This window comes from Coptis chinensis, chromosome 2 (genome assembly GCF_015680905.1).
Source record: "Coptis chinensis isolate HL-2020 chromosome 2, ASM1568090v1, whole genome shotgun sequence".
In the NCBI taxonomy this organism is placed as follows: domain Eukaryota; kingdom Viridiplantae; phylum Streptophyta; class Magnoliopsida; order Ranunculales; family Ranunculaceae; genus Coptis; species Coptis chinensis.
The window spans coordinates 4,256,845-4,276,145 of record NC_141457.1 but is presented as its reverse complement, the minus strand read 5'-3'; the positions used below and the strand labels follow the sequence as shown (position 1 = coordinate 4,276,145).

At 36.4% G+C, this 19,301-nt stretch overlaps 1 long non-coding RNA gene and 1 pseudogene across 1 annotated transcript; one reads left to right on the top strand and one right to left on the bottom strand.

Moving 5' to 3' along the window:
- The first annotated feature begins 3,519 nt into the window (after window positions 1-3,519).
- LOC147514448 ((21S)-21-acetoxyl-apo-melianone synthase SDR pseudogene) lies at window positions 3,520-11,625 on the top strand (annotated as a pseudogene).
- LOC147514449 (uncharacterized) lies at window positions 8,207-8,649 on the bottom strand. The gene is made up of 3 exons (XR_015213217.1): window positions 8,565-8,649; window positions 8,386-8,460; window positions 8,207-8,297 (listed from the first exon to the last, which is right to left on the bottom strand). It is a non-coding gene; the product is annotated as an uncharacterized LOC147514449 (long non-coding RNA).
- Window positions 11,626-19,301: the final 7,676 nt, after the last annotated feature.

Here is a 19,301-nt window from a genome sequence, read left to right as displayed (position 1 = left end):
TTTAGGGTCGGGCTTTAGGGCCGGGCCTATATATTTTCTTTTTTTTTACTACATCAGTTTTAAAACTCATTTATATTACAAAAATGTACAATAATCTACAAACTCAAAGTCCAACCAATCTAGTAATAATCCTGTATAAGTCCAAAAATTTAAAATGCACATCCACAATCTAATGAACTGAAGTACATCGAGAGTTCGGAATTTGTTCTTCCTTGTACTCAAACCTCACTAAAATTACATTTAACATTGAAATACATAGACAAATAATTATATTATCATTTTAAAGGAAGAAGTAATATATATAAAGAAGAAACATAATAGTTTTGGTTAAGGGTCATGGAAGTTGTTAAACTATTTGTAATATCATAAATTATTTCTATAATAGATTCAAACAAATATAATATTACCTTTCTTCTAATTTAAAAGTGATTCAAGCTTTGTATATGGAAATGAAAATATTGGCTTTTGAACAAGTGATGGAGAAAGGTTTGAGATTACAAATGTCATTTTTCTGACAAAGGTTGTTTTTTGGTTTCTATGTTACAAATGTCCGCTCGTATTTTGCTTTAATGGTGTGGAAGGAAATCTTTAGTTTTAGACTTGGCTTGGATGTGAATAAAAATATAATTTATAAGAAATAAGTGAGAAAAGAAACTGAGAATAATAAGTTATGGACTTTGACTTGATGATCAAAGGAATAAAGTCTTATTTTTATTAGGCTAGTGCTCATTGTTCTTCATGGCTGCTAAGTTGACAAGTTTTTGTTATATAAAACAAGTTATTGGAAGTATCCTTGGGTGTAAGTGATAAATTACAAAGGACAATGTTATTTTAATTGAAAATATTTAACAAAGAGTTGGACAATTATGGTATGTGTATTTATAGTGAAAGTATGAAACTTGGGGGCGGTTAGGGCTTGGTTAGGGTCGGGCCCTATGTTTTAGAATCTTAGCCCTAGCCCCGCCCCTAGAAGGCATTAGGGGCGATCGGCCCGCCCTAAACTCTGTGAGGGCTTTAGTTGTGAGGGCTTTATAGGGCTTAGGGTCGGGTCGGTCAGGGCCGGGTTAGGGTCGTTAGGGCCAAATTCCCACCCCTAGTGGACACCCTCTTAGAATTCTGACTCTTAAAAAATTCCATCACGTGCAATAATTGTCCTTCTTTGTTTTAGAATTAACTCGTGTAATATGTACGATGGTAACTGTTTTTAAGTTTTAGAATTTGCTTTTGTATGAGCTAATTGAGCTACCATTCCTTCTCAATTATTATGGGTCAATAAGACAAAACAAGAAATTGGTCACAAGATGACCTATTTTCGGGTGAAAATAATTCTCACAACCAGTGTTTTTTTTTAAATCACTTTCAGAACAATTTTTGAGTGAAAATAACTCATAAAGACAAATAGTTCGGATTTGAAATAAATATTTTCTGATTTTATCCTCTATGTCGTTTTGCTATGAGCAATGAATGTTCATACCTTATGTTGATGTATGAACAATGATTGTTCATACCCAAAGATAAACGTACTTCATACAATATATTAATGTATGAACAATGATTGTTCATACTCCAATAGGTGTTATTACTGATCATATATTATATTGAGGTATGAACATTGATTGTTCATACTCCAAATAGGTATGAATAATAATTGTTCATAGCTCATATTGAGGTATGAACAGTGATTATATTGTTCATACTCCAATAGGTGTTCTTACTAATTATACATTATGTTGAGGTATAAATATTGATTGTTCATACCCCAAATACGTATGAACAATGATTGTTCATAGCTCAGGTTGAGATATGAACAATGATTGTTCATTTACTCCAATAGGTGTTCTTACTGATCATATATTATGTTGAGGTCGGTATGAATAATGATATATTGTTCATACCTTAAATAAGTATGCATGAACAATGATTGTTCATATTCCAATAAGTGTTTTTACTGATTATATATTATGTTGAAGTATGAACAGTGATTGTTTATATCCAAATGGGTATGAACAATTGGGTATAAACAATTAGGAACAATGATTGTTCATAACTTATGTTGAGTTATGAACAATGATTGTTTGATCATACTCCAAATATGTATAAACAATCATACACCGGGTAGTTTCGGTTGGTCTGGGCCATTTATTATTTCGCGCTAGGGGTATACTTGACTTTTAATATATCCGAGCCGTTTTTAATTTCGTGTCAATGATATACTTGACATTTCATCTACCCGTGGAGTGATTAAAAAAAAAATGTTATGAGAATTACTTTTTTCCTGATCTGTCCTGTCCTGGACAAGATTGGATATTAATTTAAGATATATAGTCAATTTGAGAGATTGTCCTCAGTGCGAATTCTTCTTACAAAGATTCTATACTTCCTAATTCCTATTGTGGTAAACAGGCAACTGACTACTATTACCTTTTTTTTTGTTAATCTGACAACTATTACTTGGTATATTCATTATTTCATTCGTTTACTATCTTTTATTTTTTAACAAGTGTTCGGGTTGAGGGAGAAAGCTTGAGATCCTTCAAATATATGAGCATTATTGGAGGTTGGATTAAACCGAAAACTAGATGTTTAATGATTATTGTCAAAAGTTAATTTTTATTAGCAATACCAAAATTCCATAACATATCTGGTGATTTGAAATTAAACGATTTTTTTCTTCTTAAAAGTTTAGAATGAATAAACAAACTAATTTGAGTCATTTGAGAAGTGTCTTTGGTCAGTAGGGAGTTGGGGACTAGAAGGGACGACAATATGGCACTATCTATAAGTTTTTCAATTGTCCATGATGAACTTAATAGATAGATATAAATTCACTATACATGTCTCACTAGTTACTACTATCTCCAACCATAGTACAAAATATCAGGATATGGGTATTTATCGATACTCAATTTCTGGATATGTATTGTGGATATATTCCTTTCTTTGGGGATATTTGATATTGTTTCACATGCAAATATCATAGATATATCCAAAATATCGGCAAATATCGTAGATTTGTGGATATTTCTTGATATATCATGATACATTATTTATATTTATTTGAAATATAATGGTAAATATTAAATAAAATTGTTATATACACAAAATATCGCCAAATATCCCAAACTATCACAAATATCGTCGATATTTGCAGTCGTATATATCTCTAAACATATCGTAATATTTATATATCTTTTTCTGAAATCTGAATAGATATCCCCAAATATCGCGATATATCGGGATATTTTGTACTATGTCTCCAACTACAAGAAACTCACATATCATAATCAAAGTATAGGCTCTGCTCTGTTAACATTTGCGCCAAGTTAAGTTTAGCACTCCCATGGACATGATCAGCACTAAACCGATGGAAATCGTGCACAAAATTAAGGTACTCTCTCCGACTCTCCCACACCTCCATATCTACTTTTGCTCTATTATCAGTTACTAGATTTTCATCTTTTAGCTTTAGAAAAAAAATAACAAAAGTGAAGAGAGAAAACAAGGCCATCTAAATCTAAGATGCATAGAAGGTCAGTTTTATCATTTTTCAAATCAAATTACAAAGTGGACATTAACAAAAAATCTAAGTAGGGAATGACAAAACCTAAGCATTTCTATTGGTTTGCCAGTCCTGGACCCTCCCCATAGTTCATATCGTTTTAGATGCTCAAGTACTAGCTTGCCCAATTAAGCTTTGCCGCTTATGCATAACCAAGACAGGATTCTGTTATGTTTGCATAAGGAATATGATGGAAGTATGGAACATATTCTTCCACCACTCGAGTCTTTAATTGGGAAATATCATATCAGACTTGATCATCAAAGGGCGCCAGCTATGTAAGTGATAACTTCATCTTTGATTAGCTAAAGCTTCCTTTATGCTAAGTACAAAAAACTTGAACATCCAAAGAGCATGGCAGTTTGAGTTCGATCCAAATTATTTGATTAGCTAAGCTTACACTATATCTAATTATCTAGTAGGCCTCACAAGAATATCAAGCGACGTTATTCTTTCAGCTTATATTTTATTTCGAAAATCTCTCTATAAATTCTTGTTGCAGGCTAGAGGGTAAGGTAGCAATCATCACCGGAGGAGCAAGTGGGATTGGAGAAAGTGCAGTGCGCCTTTTATGGCAAAATGGTGCCAAGGTCATTGTGGCGGATATCCAAGATGACCTTGGTCAGCGAATTTGTGATCAACTTGATGAGAATGCAATTTATGTCCACTGTGATGTATCAAATGAAGATGAGATCTGCAACCTTGTCAACGCAGCCGTAGCTAAGCACGGGAAACTAGACATAATGTACAACAATGCCAGCATCATTGATGGTATGCCAGGGACTATCTTAACTGTGGAGAAATCAGACTTGGACATGGTCATAGGGGTGAATTTGGTTGGCAGATTCTTAGGAGCCAAGCATGTTGCGAGGAGTCCGAATTTGTTCACCAGCGCCACAATTGCCTCACGTGTCCAACAAATAGTCACAAATAAAAGAGATTTTTTTTTTAAACTAAAAAAAGATATTCTAATAAACCAATATGGAAATAACGATTTTTCCCGCGATTTGTCTGGTTGTCTTGCTTCTCTCCAAAACTCTCTTCTCTTATTTCCCAAACTGAAAACTCCCCTCTCTCTCCTCAGTAATTCCTCTCTCTCTTAATAACTACTTTTCGTCCCAACATTGCACTTCTAGCTTGTTCTTTTTGTAGTAAAATAAAGATTTCAGTCTCGTAGTGGGGAAATCTACTAAGGAGAAATATAATCTGTGAGTTTAAGGCGAGCTCAATGCGTCTTCTTGGAAGAGAGATGGGAGAAGAAGGGGGCAAGAGGAAGAAGAGTTATGAGGATGAGGATGAGGATGATTTGAGTATGGATGGAGATGGGTCGGGTTTTATTTTTTATTCTAATGAAGGAATGGGGAATGATAATAATAAGGTGGAGCAGAATTCTAAGAATGGTGGTGGGAGTAGTTCGAATCACGAATAGTACTATTAATGTGGTGGTGGATCGGAAGGGGAAGAAAAAAGGGGCCTCCCCGCTATGAATCGATGGCTGAAAGACGCGGGAGGAATAAGCTTAATGATAAACTTTACATTCGTGGTCCGTTGTTCCCAAGATCGGCCAAGGTGAGTTTCTCTATGTTTGTACTCTTGTTATCGTGAATTTAATGTTTTTGTTAATCTTAGCGTTGCTGTTTAAGTATTTGGCTTTCAAATTATATTTTAATTATTGTTTCCCATTAGTTTATTTGCTATGTTGATCCTTTGGAGTTGAGGATGCTAGTGGATTGTAGTGGTTCATAGGTTTTCTGTATTCCATTTCAAACTTGTTTTGGTGTTTATAACAGTTTTCATTCTTTAAAACTGATAAATTGATCTTCTACCAAATGGTTTATGAGTTAGCCCTACTTGAGTAAATAGGATTTATTAGGCGCTTTCTATATTTTGTTAGGGTTTTTTAGCTTGAGCAATTTATCAAAGACTACATAATCAAGGCTATACAGGATGGTCAAATATACTTGGAATACTAAAGAGTAGATAAGAACTGAAGGAGTAATTGAAAATTCTTGCTTGACTCAATAAAAAATTGTCTTGAGTTTGATAAAGGCTAGCATGATTTTGTATACAATTGACACTGTTTTACACAACATGGAGTTTAAATTGTAGCTGAGCAGAAGCCACTATCTTGGTTGCTTTGCAAGACCAATTTTGTGTTTCTTTTTGTTTGTACTTTGACGATATCATTATGACATTGATTTTTAATGATCTTGCATTTCGGACAGATGGATGGACCTTCTATGCTTGGGATGTGATTGAGTACTTGAAAGAGCTTCTGCAAAGGATTAATGACCTTCACAATGAGCTAGAGTCTACACCTCCTGGATCTTCACTTCCTCCTAGTACAAGCTTCAACCCCTCGACACTGACTCCACCTACTTTACCCTGCCGTGTCATTGTGTCAAGGAGGAACTTTGCTCGAGCTCAGTCCCGAGCCCAAATAATCATCCTGCAAGGGTAAAATTTTGATTATGTAGTGGAATCACTCAGTTGCCTTCTTTTAGTGGAAGTCCTGGTTCTTAATTTAAATAAGTCTGCCAAGCACTTATGCAAGTCGAAATGACAAATGGGTGAATGCCTACTTTAGTTAGCTTCATTGATCTATCTTATTACATTTTACTTATGTCTTTAGATGATTAAGATAATTTAGTTGAGTCTGAAACTCATAACTAGGACCCGTTAATATTATTCCTCATAGTACACCATGTGAAGTAAACTTTCTGTTTTATGCAGTTATTTATTTTCTTACTCATATATGAGAATTTCACTGCTCTAAAATCATCAATATTACAACAATAAGTGCAATTTGTTAGGTTCCCCTCTTTCTTTGTTTCGGTTGATTTTCATCCGTTTTTCTTGCCAATAAAATTTTCTGTTTGCATCACTTGCTGAAACCTCACTGACCACTCGTTATTAATCGATTATACGAGAGAAATCTTAGTCATAAATATTTACTTTCTTTGCACTTTTCAGGTAGAAGTTAGGATGAGAGAAGGGAGGGCTGTCAACATCCACATGCCAGAGGCCAGATGTCCTGATGTCCACCATGAAAGCTCTCTATGATCTTGGGCTAGACATCCAGTAGTCTGTCATCAGGTGTTTCAATGGATTTGCTTTGGTTGTTTTTCATGCTGAAGTAAGATTCCTACCTTCATCTTTTCTTGATTTTGCTAAGCATGCTAAATATGAGACCGCCTAGTTCATTCTTGTCTCTTAAGACCTGGCCAATTGTCCCAAAAGCCATCCTGAAATTTGGTCGTTAACTCCCGTTATTTTTGTCCTTATTTTAGAAGGAACCTAAGTTATCTTAGCCATTACAATCTATTTGCAAATTCATTGGCTGCACTCATGGTGCATAGTACATATTGACGACCCTACTCACCCTTTTCTAAATGGATCTTTAGCTTAAAAGGCAAAGTGCTTGGGATCAAAATATGGCACATACATATCCCAAGAGATGGTGGTTCGAATCCACTAAGATCCTTATACTCGAAAATCGATGCCAAATTAGTATTGGTTCCATGTATTGGTTTCTTGTGTCTTTTCCTCCAAGTCGTGTTGTAAATTTCTTGGGTGGAAAAAGGATCTAGGACTGAGCCTATGTATTCTTTGCTTCCACTACTCGAGGCTTCCTGTTTGGCTGTTGTACAGTTGTTGAAAAAATAGAGATTTCTTAGATATCAAATTAACTATATTTTACCAATCAAAAAATAAAATAGAGATTTCTTCCTTACTTCTCTCTAGTCCTGCTGTGGATTCCAAGCATCAACTATTACCTCTGAAGTTATTTTTGATTGTTTAGATATGCTGACATTGGTTGGCTTTATCCTAATGTGTGATACCATCATAATGTTTCAGGTTTATGTATTTCGTTTGCTAATGACATTTTTTTTTTTCAACTTTCTTGCCTATTTCAAAGCGGTCACGACTCACAATCTTCTCATTAATTCCAGGCAGTTAAAGCCAAAATCTTGATTATTCTCATTTTATATCACTTCCATTGGCCTTTCATCCTAAGCTGGTAGATAAGCTTATTAGTTTTCAGAACTCTATACTGGGAGCCAGTGATTCTAGTAACCGCGATGACTTCCTGTTTTACTGAAAATCATCTAATGCGTTTTGTGCTTGATCTTTCATTATACTATGCATGTTTCCTATTGGTGACCAAGTAACATTAGTGCGTATAAGAAGTTGGGTGCTCAATTACTACAAGGAATTAAGAGCTACCATTCAAGAGAATAAGAGCTCAGAAAGCATATGCATATGAAATTAGGCATTGACTTAAAAACCAAAGTAATACATTAAAACACATGAAAGTATTCACTTGCTTAAAACAGAGTAAACAAAAGTAAACATAACCCCTTCGAAGGAAAAAAAAAATTAATGTCTACATAAAATTATTCTCTACTTCACATATATGCGTATTCCCTGTGACGTTCGATGACTAAGCCCTTGAAGAGTCTTGAAAATCTAATCTACGGACCGGACCTCCTGGATATGTTGGCATGTAAAACATTGGTACAGGACCTTCGCTTGGAATGTAGGATTGATTCGTATCCCAGTCAGTGGTTAAAAATAATGGTCTATCACTTTCTTGTTGACGATTCACTTGTGAAGCCCCATCGGTGCCATACATCATTGGGTACCCCGTCATATAAGCTGGTGCATAAATTCCTTGCTGCATAAGTGACATCTGATTTGAGTTCCATAGTGGTTGGTGAGCAAAACCACTTGAATCCTGTATACAAACATTTGGATTACCATCTACCTAATATGTATCATGCTGAAAAATCAGGAAAATTCATGCTACACACACAAGTTTTAACCTGTGAAAATTGATGAACATTTGAAATACCACCGTCGTGGTTTGGTTTCATTGGTGGTTGGTGTGTCAAAGACTCCTATATAGTTATGAATGTCAACAATATGTAGTCATCCAAGTGTTTACCTAACACAAATAAACACTAGCAAGAAAAAAAAAGTTATATAATATTTCATATCATACCTGAGTAGCATTTTGAACATCAAAATTGTTTGGGTTACTTTGCTCATGTTCTTGTGTCATGGTTGCATTTTCTTCTTCAGTACCTGCAAAACTCACAATGTTAACTTGATTGAACACTACCACCTATTCTTTTTCCTTTTTCCTTTTTCCGGTGAAAAATGTATAGGAAAAAAATATTTAAAAAAAAATGAATTCATACTAATACAAACCTTTTTGCTTGGATTGGACGCTTTTCTTTCGTGTGTTCCTCTCAATAACACCCCTCTTTCTTTTTGACGAGCCTCGGTTCTGCTTCAGTTTTGGTGCTCTCAGCTGCACATCATCATATGAGTCTTGTGGTGGATCATCAATATCTAATGTGTTTTTTTGTGAAGCTCCCTGAGGATGTTTCTTCTCTAAAATATCTAAGGCTTCCAATTCCTTGTGGAGTTCTAGCATCTTTGACTTCCCATACGCACACAAAGAATTTGACTTTGCACCAATAGCAATAACATTCTGTGAAATATGTGACAACTCACTGTAACGAGTTGTTGTTGATAGATCCAAGCCACCTTGAATAGCCTCCCCGTATGCATCATAGATAATTTCATTTATGCAATCTTTTGACCATCTTTTCAAATAATAACAAGAATGCAGACTTGTGAAATCCAATTCATAAAACAACTTTAATGCGTGAGAGCAAAGGATACCTTGGAATTCAAATTTTCTACACGAACATTGCACGGTTTGTTCTGATTGCACATATGTCACTGTACGACAATGCTCCTTTCTGTCATTTCCCCTCTCCTTGACATTGTAAATTTTAGTATTTCCATCGTCTGATTCCTGCACTAAGCGAAGGTTAAGAAGTTTAGTATACTCTTGCTGGAAAATACTAAACATATTTCTTGTATATTTTTTCGATGCCTCTCTCTCAACAGACCAAGTAGACAATAAGTTTGGTGCGATCTGTGTAGACTTAGTTTCTGCTACTCGTTCGTTCTCACGAAGATGGTCCACAACTTTTGAATATTGATCAACAAACAACCGAAGAATGAGAGTATTTCCTAAATATTGTTTAAGAAATGCATTAATGCTTTCGCTTCTTTGAGTTGTTGTCATACTGGCACAAAAAAAAGCGTGTGCATATACTTGTGCCCACTTTTGGCGTGGCTTGTACAAATTCAACAACCAAAGATTTTCTTCCAACCTATATTCTTTAAGCATGGACGCCCAACTATCTTCAAATTCACTTATTGTCTTTGGTTCATAAATGCATTTTGTGAACTGCTTAACAATTTTCTTGAACTCACCAAGTTTTCCTAAATTCTTTAAAGCATTCATACGTAAGTGCCAAAGACAAAGCTGATGACTAGTTTCAGAGAATACCACCTCAATCGCATTAGAAATGGCCATAGCCTGATTAGTAAAAATAGTTTTTGGATGCTTCCTACCCATTGCTTCCAAGAATGTCTCAAACAACCAGATAAATGATTTTGTGGTTTTGTCACTTAATAATCCACACCCAAAAATAACTGTCTGCCCATGACTGTTGATACCCACAAATGGCGCACACATCATATGATAATTATTTGTTTTAAAGATTGTGTCGAAATCAATTGCATCACCAAACAACCCGTAGTCTCGTCTTGCCTTTGCATCACAAAAGAAAAGTGTTGTTACTTCATTCTCTTCGTTGTACCGAATAGAATAAAAAAAGAATTTGCCTTCTTTCTTTTTCTCTCTGAAGTAGTTAAGAAGACATTGTGTGTCTCCTTTTTTCAGAAACTCTCTCCGCTCTTTTTGTAACAGATTATTCAAATCACTCCGAGTGTAATCTAGATATTTAGCCCCTCCAGCTTCTGCAGAAGCATAAGCATGAATTTGACTTGGTTTTAATCCTGCTGAATGCATTTTCTTCACCATTTCTTCTTGAGAGCCGTATGATTTGTGAGACCTCAATAAATTAGAATTCATTGGGGGCATGAGATCGTGACTATGTTCACTAAAAAACATAGTCAAAACATATTTTTCATTCTTCAGCCTAATCTCGAATTCCGCCAAACATCCAAATTGCCTTTCATCTCTTTTTTTTTTCAGGCGTTTTTATCATTTTGTATACCCCTTCGCATGAACAACAAAAACAACACTTTATTATTTTTTTAGAATCCGAACGACCACTGTTTGATCTTTTAATCCTTACACTAAACCCAACAGCTCTTGCATAACTGTTGTAGTAATCATTAGCCTATTTTATACTCTCGAATGTCATTCCAAGTACATGACTCACCTCGTATAATGGTTTATTTGATTGTTCTCCGGTTTCGCTTTCAGGTTCCGTATTTAATTACTAACAGAGGAAAAATATAGAAAAGTATAGGAGTGGAGAAGATGAAGAATGAAAGAAGGGCGGGAGAGAGAACGGAAGTTGGAGGGAAGTGGGAGAGAGAGAGTACGCAATGATTTGAGGAGAAAATCATGGGAAAAATCGTTATTTCCATATTGGTTTATTAGAATATTTTTTTTTAGTTTAAAATAAATGGAAAAATAGAAAAAGAGTCTCTTTTATTTGTAACTATTTGTTGGACACGTGGGGCAAGTTGGTGAATTCCACCAGCAAAAGTGCTGGTGAACAAATTCGGACTCTGCTGCGAGGGTCATGGTACCCGCAAAAAAGGGGTCCATATTGTTTACAACAAGTGCTTGTGCTTCAATTGTTGGACTAGGCTCACATGCATACGCCGCATCCAAATGTGCTATAGTTGGACTAATGAAGAATTTGGCAGCCGAGCTTGGACAATATGGAATTCGGGTGAATTCGGTTTCGCCTTATGCTGTGATAACAAGCATTGCTAATAAAATTGGCAGAGTTAATGCTATGAAAGGTGAGGCTTTGATGCAAGCTATTGGAAATCTCAAAGAAACATGTATTAAGATTGATGATGTTGTGAATACTGCACTTTACTTGGCCAGCGACGATGCTAATTATGTTAGTGGATTGGACCTTGTTGTTGATGGAGGATTCAGTATTGGGAATCCTTCACTCATTCAGTCCTTAAGCCAAGTTTACAATTCTTCCTGAAGGGTGTAAACAACAAGTTAAGTTCCCCACAAGAGTACTAGTAGAGGTTTCCTTGATGATGTCGAATGGATCAAATTTGGTTGTAATAAAGGAGAGATGCATCAGTCCTTCCCTGTTTTCATTTGTACTCTATGTAGTTTGCAAATAAGTCTCTCAAAGATCAACAATCAATTAAACATGAATCAAGAACAAAGATCGAAATGAAATTAATTTTTATTGATTAGTAACCGTGGTTACAAGTTTCTCTCCCTCTCTCTCTTTGCTCTGGTTTTGTTGGTTTTTCTCTAATGAATTTGGAATGGCTCTTTCTTCCTCCTTCTAGTCTTTATATAGTGCTTTGATAATAGCTTTATCCAATCATTTAATGCCACGTGTCCATTCTCTTCTTCTCCCTCCTTTTCCCGCCTTAAACCTGCAACATACAAACTATAGTGCGATATATCGAAACATCACAATATTTGGGCTGGAATATCAAGGTGATGATATTTGCCCACGACATCGCCCTTTCTTGAAACTTTCAAATTTCGACCACGAAAAATTTGAATGTTTCGAGAACTAGAACAACTTTACCAATTTCAAAATTCAAAAAATCAAGCGGTTACAGCTGGAAACAGATCAGTTGCATCAAAAATTATAAAAGCTTTCTCTCTCTTCACTTATTTGCGAAAAAGCTCAAGAGAAAAAAAAATCCAAACCCCACCACCATTAACATCATCTGGAAAGCTTAATCTTGGTTGTGTTTGCTGTCATCATCACCAAATCTTTCTGTACATTTATCAGGTTAGTAAAAAGAGTAACTTAACAAGCTACATATTAAATATTGTTGTCTTTAAACATGTTGAATAATCTCGCCTGTTTCTCTTTCCAAATTATTATACTTAGGGCTTAGGCTTTGAGTACTCACATATTATTGATAAGAGCCCAAAACTGTAGTTTTAACCCCTTAAGAATCGTACTTTTAGACCAATTATATGAATAATAAGTAAGAGTTAATATTGATTACGTGTTTTTATGCATTTCAGGCTTCAAAGTCCATTATGTGCAGAAATGTGCCACTTTAGCGAGATAAATGAGCAAAGGTCGGTTGCTAAGGAGTTCTGTGATTAAAGACCAATTTTCAAGAAGACAAAGCCTTTGTAAAGCCCGGTCAAAAGCTGAAAAGTCAAAGTCCACGCGGGCGTAAACAAAGCTTGATCAAGACAAAGTCGTGAGAACTTCCAAAGACCATATCTTTGGACTCAGATCTCGGAATTGGGCCTACCTTATGTCAAAACGACCGGCTCGAAAAGAGATTTCCAATGGTTTAAACCTTGGCCCAATCAGAGGAGCAGAAGTGGACGAAACATCTGTCGAAGCCAACTACAGCTGAAGAGCCCATTTTGGACTAAAGAAATTGGGTTTTGGGCCCGATTTTCCGGCCCAAAACATGGCTCCAAGCCCATGCACGATTTTTGGATCTGAAAGTATAAAAACAAAAGCTTGACTCTTTGTTAATGGCAGTTAGGTTAGGAAGCTAATGTTAATGGAGTTTAGGGTTAGAAAAAGATAGATCTAGATCTAGTCTTTTTACATTCATTCAATTAGTTAGTTTAGAATCATATTTAGTTTTTAGAATAAAGTATTAGTTCTTCATTTCAATTTAGATTATTGTTTAAATTCTTATTTAGATTTAGTTGTCTTAAATTCATAATTAGTTATTCACAATCTTAGTTCTAAATTAGTTTAATTTCAGTTTAATTTAATTATGTCTTATTGTTATTATTGTTCTTGTGTTGGGAATGATAGTATAGAAATTTCACATTAAATCATTACTCTCACCATTGTTCCTTTTGGGTTTGTTCAGTTGAATTTAATTAAGTCTTAAGGGTTTAAGAGTGGAATGAATCCTGACTCTCTTATATTACTTCGTTATTGAGAGTAGGAATATTGATATAAACACGTATTTACGTAAATTGATTATTTGTGTTTACGCATAGATAGTTAGAATACGTAAAATCACTTTTATCAAATGGCGCCGCTGCCATCTTAATCTCGTTCTAGACAAGAATTCAATTGCTTGAATCCAAGGGGCAATCCCCCATTCTCTACCCACCCACCCTTTTAATTTTTAATTTTTATTTCTTGAATTTTCGGAACTGTTCATTGTTTTAGGCATAGGGGCTGCGGATTCACAGAGAAAAACACTGTGGTGAAGGTATTCCTAAATTTTCGAAAATTCTGAAAATTTTCAGACATAATATTTAATGTGTTGTTGATTTACTGGAATATTTTCAGATTTTTCAAAGTTGGTTTACCTTGTGAAACAAATACGATCTTTACAGTGCTGCATTTCAGTTTTCACACCGTATGTTCTTGAAAAACAGACGAGTAAGGTTACTTAGGGAGTTCTAAAAATTCTATAATTTTTACAGGAGTATCTATCCTAAGTCAGGAGTTTGTTGTAAAAATTTGACGAGTTTTTAATTTGTTTTGACCTCCTAAATAGTAGAGTGTTTTCAGTGTATTTCTGCAGTGTTGTAAACACTTAATATCTGGAACACCAGCCAATAAGGAGAGGTTGTAGAACTCCAATTGCTCTAAATTTTTTACAGGAACAAGTAGGGTCTGTCAGGAGTCTCCAGTAAAAATTTGGTAATTTTTGGCTTTGTTTTGATGGGTTAACCATTCGGTTGTTTGTATTGTATCTGAAAACTGTTTTGCAAACTTTGCAGGGCAGTAGAGGAACTTTCATAGCTCTGATTGATCTGAAATTTTACAGGCTACTTGATAGATGTCTTAGAAAATTACTGTAACAATTTCAAATTTTTTCGAGTATGATAAAAGGCCTAAAACTCGAAAACCCTGAAGCGCGACCCGCGCCCAAAACACTGGACATTCGAAAACACAAGCGTGACCGCGCCAAAACTTTGGACATTCGAAAACCTTGAGCGACCGCGCCTAAGGGAAGCGCACCTGTGCTCAAAACACTGGAAGTTGAGCGCGACCCGCACCCAAACAGAGCGCGACCCGCGCTCAAACACTGGAACTCGAATTTGCACTGAGCGCACCTGCGCCCAAGTGAAGCGCACCCGCGCCCTCGAAGGAAAATTCAGCGTGAACAGCCCAATTTTCACAGGTTAGTTCAAATTTCTATTTCTTCAAGTTATTCAGTGTTTCTAACTTGTTAAATACACTGAGATTGCGTATACAAGACGCTATTCAAATGCGTAGCAAGGAGGCATTCAGGTACTCCTTCTTCCACTCCTCGCCTCTTCTGTCAGAGGAGTTTTAATTCTAGTATAATCAAGCTTGTTTTTTGTAGACATAAATATCACACACCTATCTAAGAATTTCATACACACCACCTGATATAATGGCTGAAGAAAGAGATACTCCTCTCTCTGACTTCTACAAAGCCTTGAGCGATAGGCCCAAATCTTGCATCGTTCTAGCAGACCCAGTGGGGGATTTACGAATCCCCCCAAATATTTTTAATTTGTTACTCGTTTAATTTGTTAGACCATGAAAAACCTTATCAGCACATGTGTAGGATTGAACAAGTCCTAACAACATTCCACCATCCCACGGTTGGTGCGGAACAAATTAAACTGAGGGTATTCCCTTTCACCTTAGCCGATAAGGCGGCGTCTTGGTTAATCGCCCAAACGCCAAACTCGTGGACTCATGGGCTCAACTTGTTCAATTGTTCATGGAACAATTTTACCCACCACTAAAGACAGATGAAATGCTTCAAAAGATTCATTTCTTCTGCCAGAATCCTCATGAATCCTTTTCAGAGGCCCGGAATCGTTTAAGCGATCTTTCTCATTGAATGCCCAAGATCATAATCTTGCGAAAGACACGCTTTGTTCGTGCCTTCTTCAAGGGGCTTTTACATCGTCATAAGGAGGTTCTAGATATCATGGTGGGGTAGTTTTCTTAGTAAAGGAGCCTTGGAGGCTTATAAATTCTTAGAAGATCAATCTAAAAGAACAACAATTGGAGAGGTAACGATTCTCCCGGCTCCTCTCCTTCTTCTCTTGAGGTTAAACATGATCCCGAAGCTTAAAACTCTTTATCGATGCCCTCACTAAAAAGGTAGATGCCATCTCTGTTCAACAACAACCCACTCCGGTCATGAACATTAACTCTACTCGTTGTAATAATGCTGTTGTAGTCTTGAGCATTCCGACTTCTATTGTCCTCTTGTCTATGCACAAACACCACCATAACCATCACACTTCAACCAGGTTAACTCAACATCAAGGACAAGGGAACTTAGGTGACCGTAGAATAGAGGTTTAGACCCATTACCCGGAACTATCAACATCAAGACATGAACGCCAACAAGCTTTAATTCCAATACAACCATCTACGGACACAAAGTAGTAGTGACCTTGTTGGAGAAACAAAATCAAATTATGCAACAAAACTCCAACTTGATGAAAGATCAACATGATCAAAACTCTAATATGATGAAACAAACGATGCAAATGATGCGATCTTTGTGCCAAAAGGTTATTGACATGTCTTCTAACCAAAATAATAACCAAACCAAAGTGTTTTTCAAGTCAAGCGATTGCCTAATCCTAAGTCAACAAACACCGCCTTTGAAATAAACATTATTCTTTGTAATGGTAATATAAACAAAGGGGACCTCTGGTGATCACTACCTTTCGTTCAGGGCGAGTAGTTGATAACCAAGTGACTATGCCTAAAGATTACCCGCAAACTAAAAATGATACCATACCAAATACTATAATAGAAACTGAAGACCCTACAACTGTAGAAGTACCAGTTAAACCATAAGCAAAAGGGCAAACATTACAAGACCCAATAATAGAAAGTGAAGACCTTACACCTGTAGAGGTTCCAATATGGATACCTAGATGGAAAACGGATAGAGATAAAGAAAAGACTAATAATACTTTTATCCTTTCTGTTAAAAATAGCGATAAAGCACCATATCCCCAAAGACTAGTTGTGTTTAAAAAGGACGAGAATTTTGATGAGATTAGGGAAGTGTTTAAAAATTTGACTATAAACCTACCTTTTCTAGAAGCTATAAAAAGTCTACCTGGACACGCTAAGTTTCTAAAAGAGTTGTGCACCAAGAAGAGGAAAACCAACATACCCCACGAAGCATTCTTAACTGAACAATATCCTTCTTTATCTGAACATAACGGAATTGTTAAGTACAAGGACCTTAGGTGATACATTCATAACAACTACTTTATTAGACCTGGGGGCGAGTGTTAACTTACTCCCTTTTTATTTATATAAACAACTAGGTCTAACAAAACTTCAACCAACCAAAATGACTTTGCAGTTAGCCGATCGTTCTATTAAGTATCCCAAGGGTGTAGTTGAAAATATTCTCATTAAAGTTCAGAATTTTTACTATCTAGCCGACTTTGTTATTCTTGACACAGAAGTTGCTCATGATTCCATTCCCATCATCTTAGGGCGTCCTTTCTTGGCAACCGCCAATGCCCAAATCAATTGTCGGGATGGCTCAATGACTCTTTCTTTTGGAAATCTTTTCACGTAAAAGTTAACATGTTTAGACAAAAACAGGGACAACTAGGTTTGCCTGTAGAAGGGGAAGTGAAGTCCATTGAGAGTTTTGTACCTCACATTAGTGCGGCTGACACTTTAGTCCCCACACTAGTAGATACCCCTCTTATGGAAGAAGACAAGGATCATAATTTCTACTCCCTAGACGTAGATAACATCAAGGAGGATTTCTTTCGACTCTTTTGCAACCCTTCTTTGCCGCCTCACGAGTTCTCTCCTATTGACATCCATTCATCTCTTGATGCCATGACGGAAGAAGAATTTTTCACCCTCTATCCCAGTGATTCTTCTTACCCACTGATAAGCACCCAAAACTGTAATATTAAACCCCGAGAGACATAGCATTTTGGTCGATTATGTGTTTAATAATCATGTAATAATTATATTTTCGTACTTTTGCAGGTTTTCGCAATTAAAATGAATATAATGATAAAACATGCATCGAAGTACGGGAATACTGGAATATTTAAAGTTTCCCACTCAACCCCGTGAAGCCCAACAAAGCCTGACTAAAGCCGAAGTTTCCAAAAGAACAAAACCCGGTCGCGAGCGGGTCCACATATAAAGAAGCAAAACAAACTTCGAAGCTCAAATCGGATAAATCTAGATCGACGCGTTGGCTAGTGAAAGCTGCCAAGCACGGAATACGGAATATTTGAAGTTTCCCACTCAACCCCGTGAAAGCCTAACAGAGGCGACTAGAGCCGAAGTTTCCAAAAGAACAAAACCAGTGCAGAGCAGGTCCACATATAAAGAAGTAGCAAACTTCCGAAGCTCAAATCGGAAAAATCTAGATGCCGACGTTGGCTAGTGAAGCTGCCATAGCGACCCGGGCGTCGAACTCGGCGCAAGGACAAAAAGTCGTAAAAATGCCAAAATCGGTGCAGCCATGGACACTAAGTGGACCCTCTGCGGGGCCGTAAGGCATGACGAGTCAGCATAGGCAGGTGGCAAAGGATGGTTTCAATTTAGTGCCACCTTGCAATGAGGAAGACACGTACCAATTCAATGTTTGAATTGAATTGGGCTAAAATACAAAACCAAAACATAAAAGGACAAAACAAATGATAATAAAACAAAACTTTATAAAAACCGAAGTTTTGATCCTAACAAAATGAATTGGGCTAAAAAACAAACCTGATTCGATATTAAGATTTCACGTGAAGGGTCCCTAGCCTATATATATGTGAGGGGGGTCTTCATATATCTTTCTTCAGCATATTAATGTTTTAGCTACGCCTAGTTAGATTTTCTTCTTCAAGATTTCTTTACATTCTCGCCATTTCCATTTCAAAGAAATTTTAAATAATAAGTTATTTTACCCTTAATACTTGATCATTTCTTTTCTAGTTTAATTTCGTCCCTGTATTTATTTACTTAATGTATACAGCAAGTTTTATTATTCCTTCTATGACCATGAGCTAATCCCCCCCCCCTCAGGGGGAGGGTTATGCTGCTCGTGTGAAAATCCGAATTGACTCGTTACTATTCTAGAATTATTACTTAGGAATTAGGCATAGAATTGACATCCGGTCCCAAAATGACTAAGACTGTTCAAAGTTGGACTGCTGATGCTCCAGATAGTCTGTAGCGACCAAAATGTCTCGCGGCGACTCTGCAGTGTCGACACTCTCCAATTCGTCCAGCTGATGTGAAATCGAGCCAGGAGCTGAAATAATATACCAGAGATGAGGTATTATTGAAACTCCTTATGCTAGTGAAATGCGACCTAGAGATGTGGGCATGCACTAGGGATCAATACTCAACGTCGTCTCCGAAACGAGACGAACTAGAGATGTAGTGATTTGGTAATAAAACTGTTGAAAAATGATTCTTGCATGAGCATGATTAACTCTCTCCCTGTTTCTCTATTTTTGTTTACCTATATATAATCGCCGTAGTAATTTACATTATTTGCATTACCGTTAATTTAATTAAAACCAACTAAAAAGAAACCTAAAAATCCTACTCACTAAAAGTTGTAATCCCAGTTGTGAACCTATCCGAGCCCTAAGGTTTGGACGATCCCTTACTCGACCTATCCTACCAAACCCACGTAAGTAAGGTAACTTGACTAAAACGTACGACTATACAGACGTTGGAATTTGGACTTTGGACTT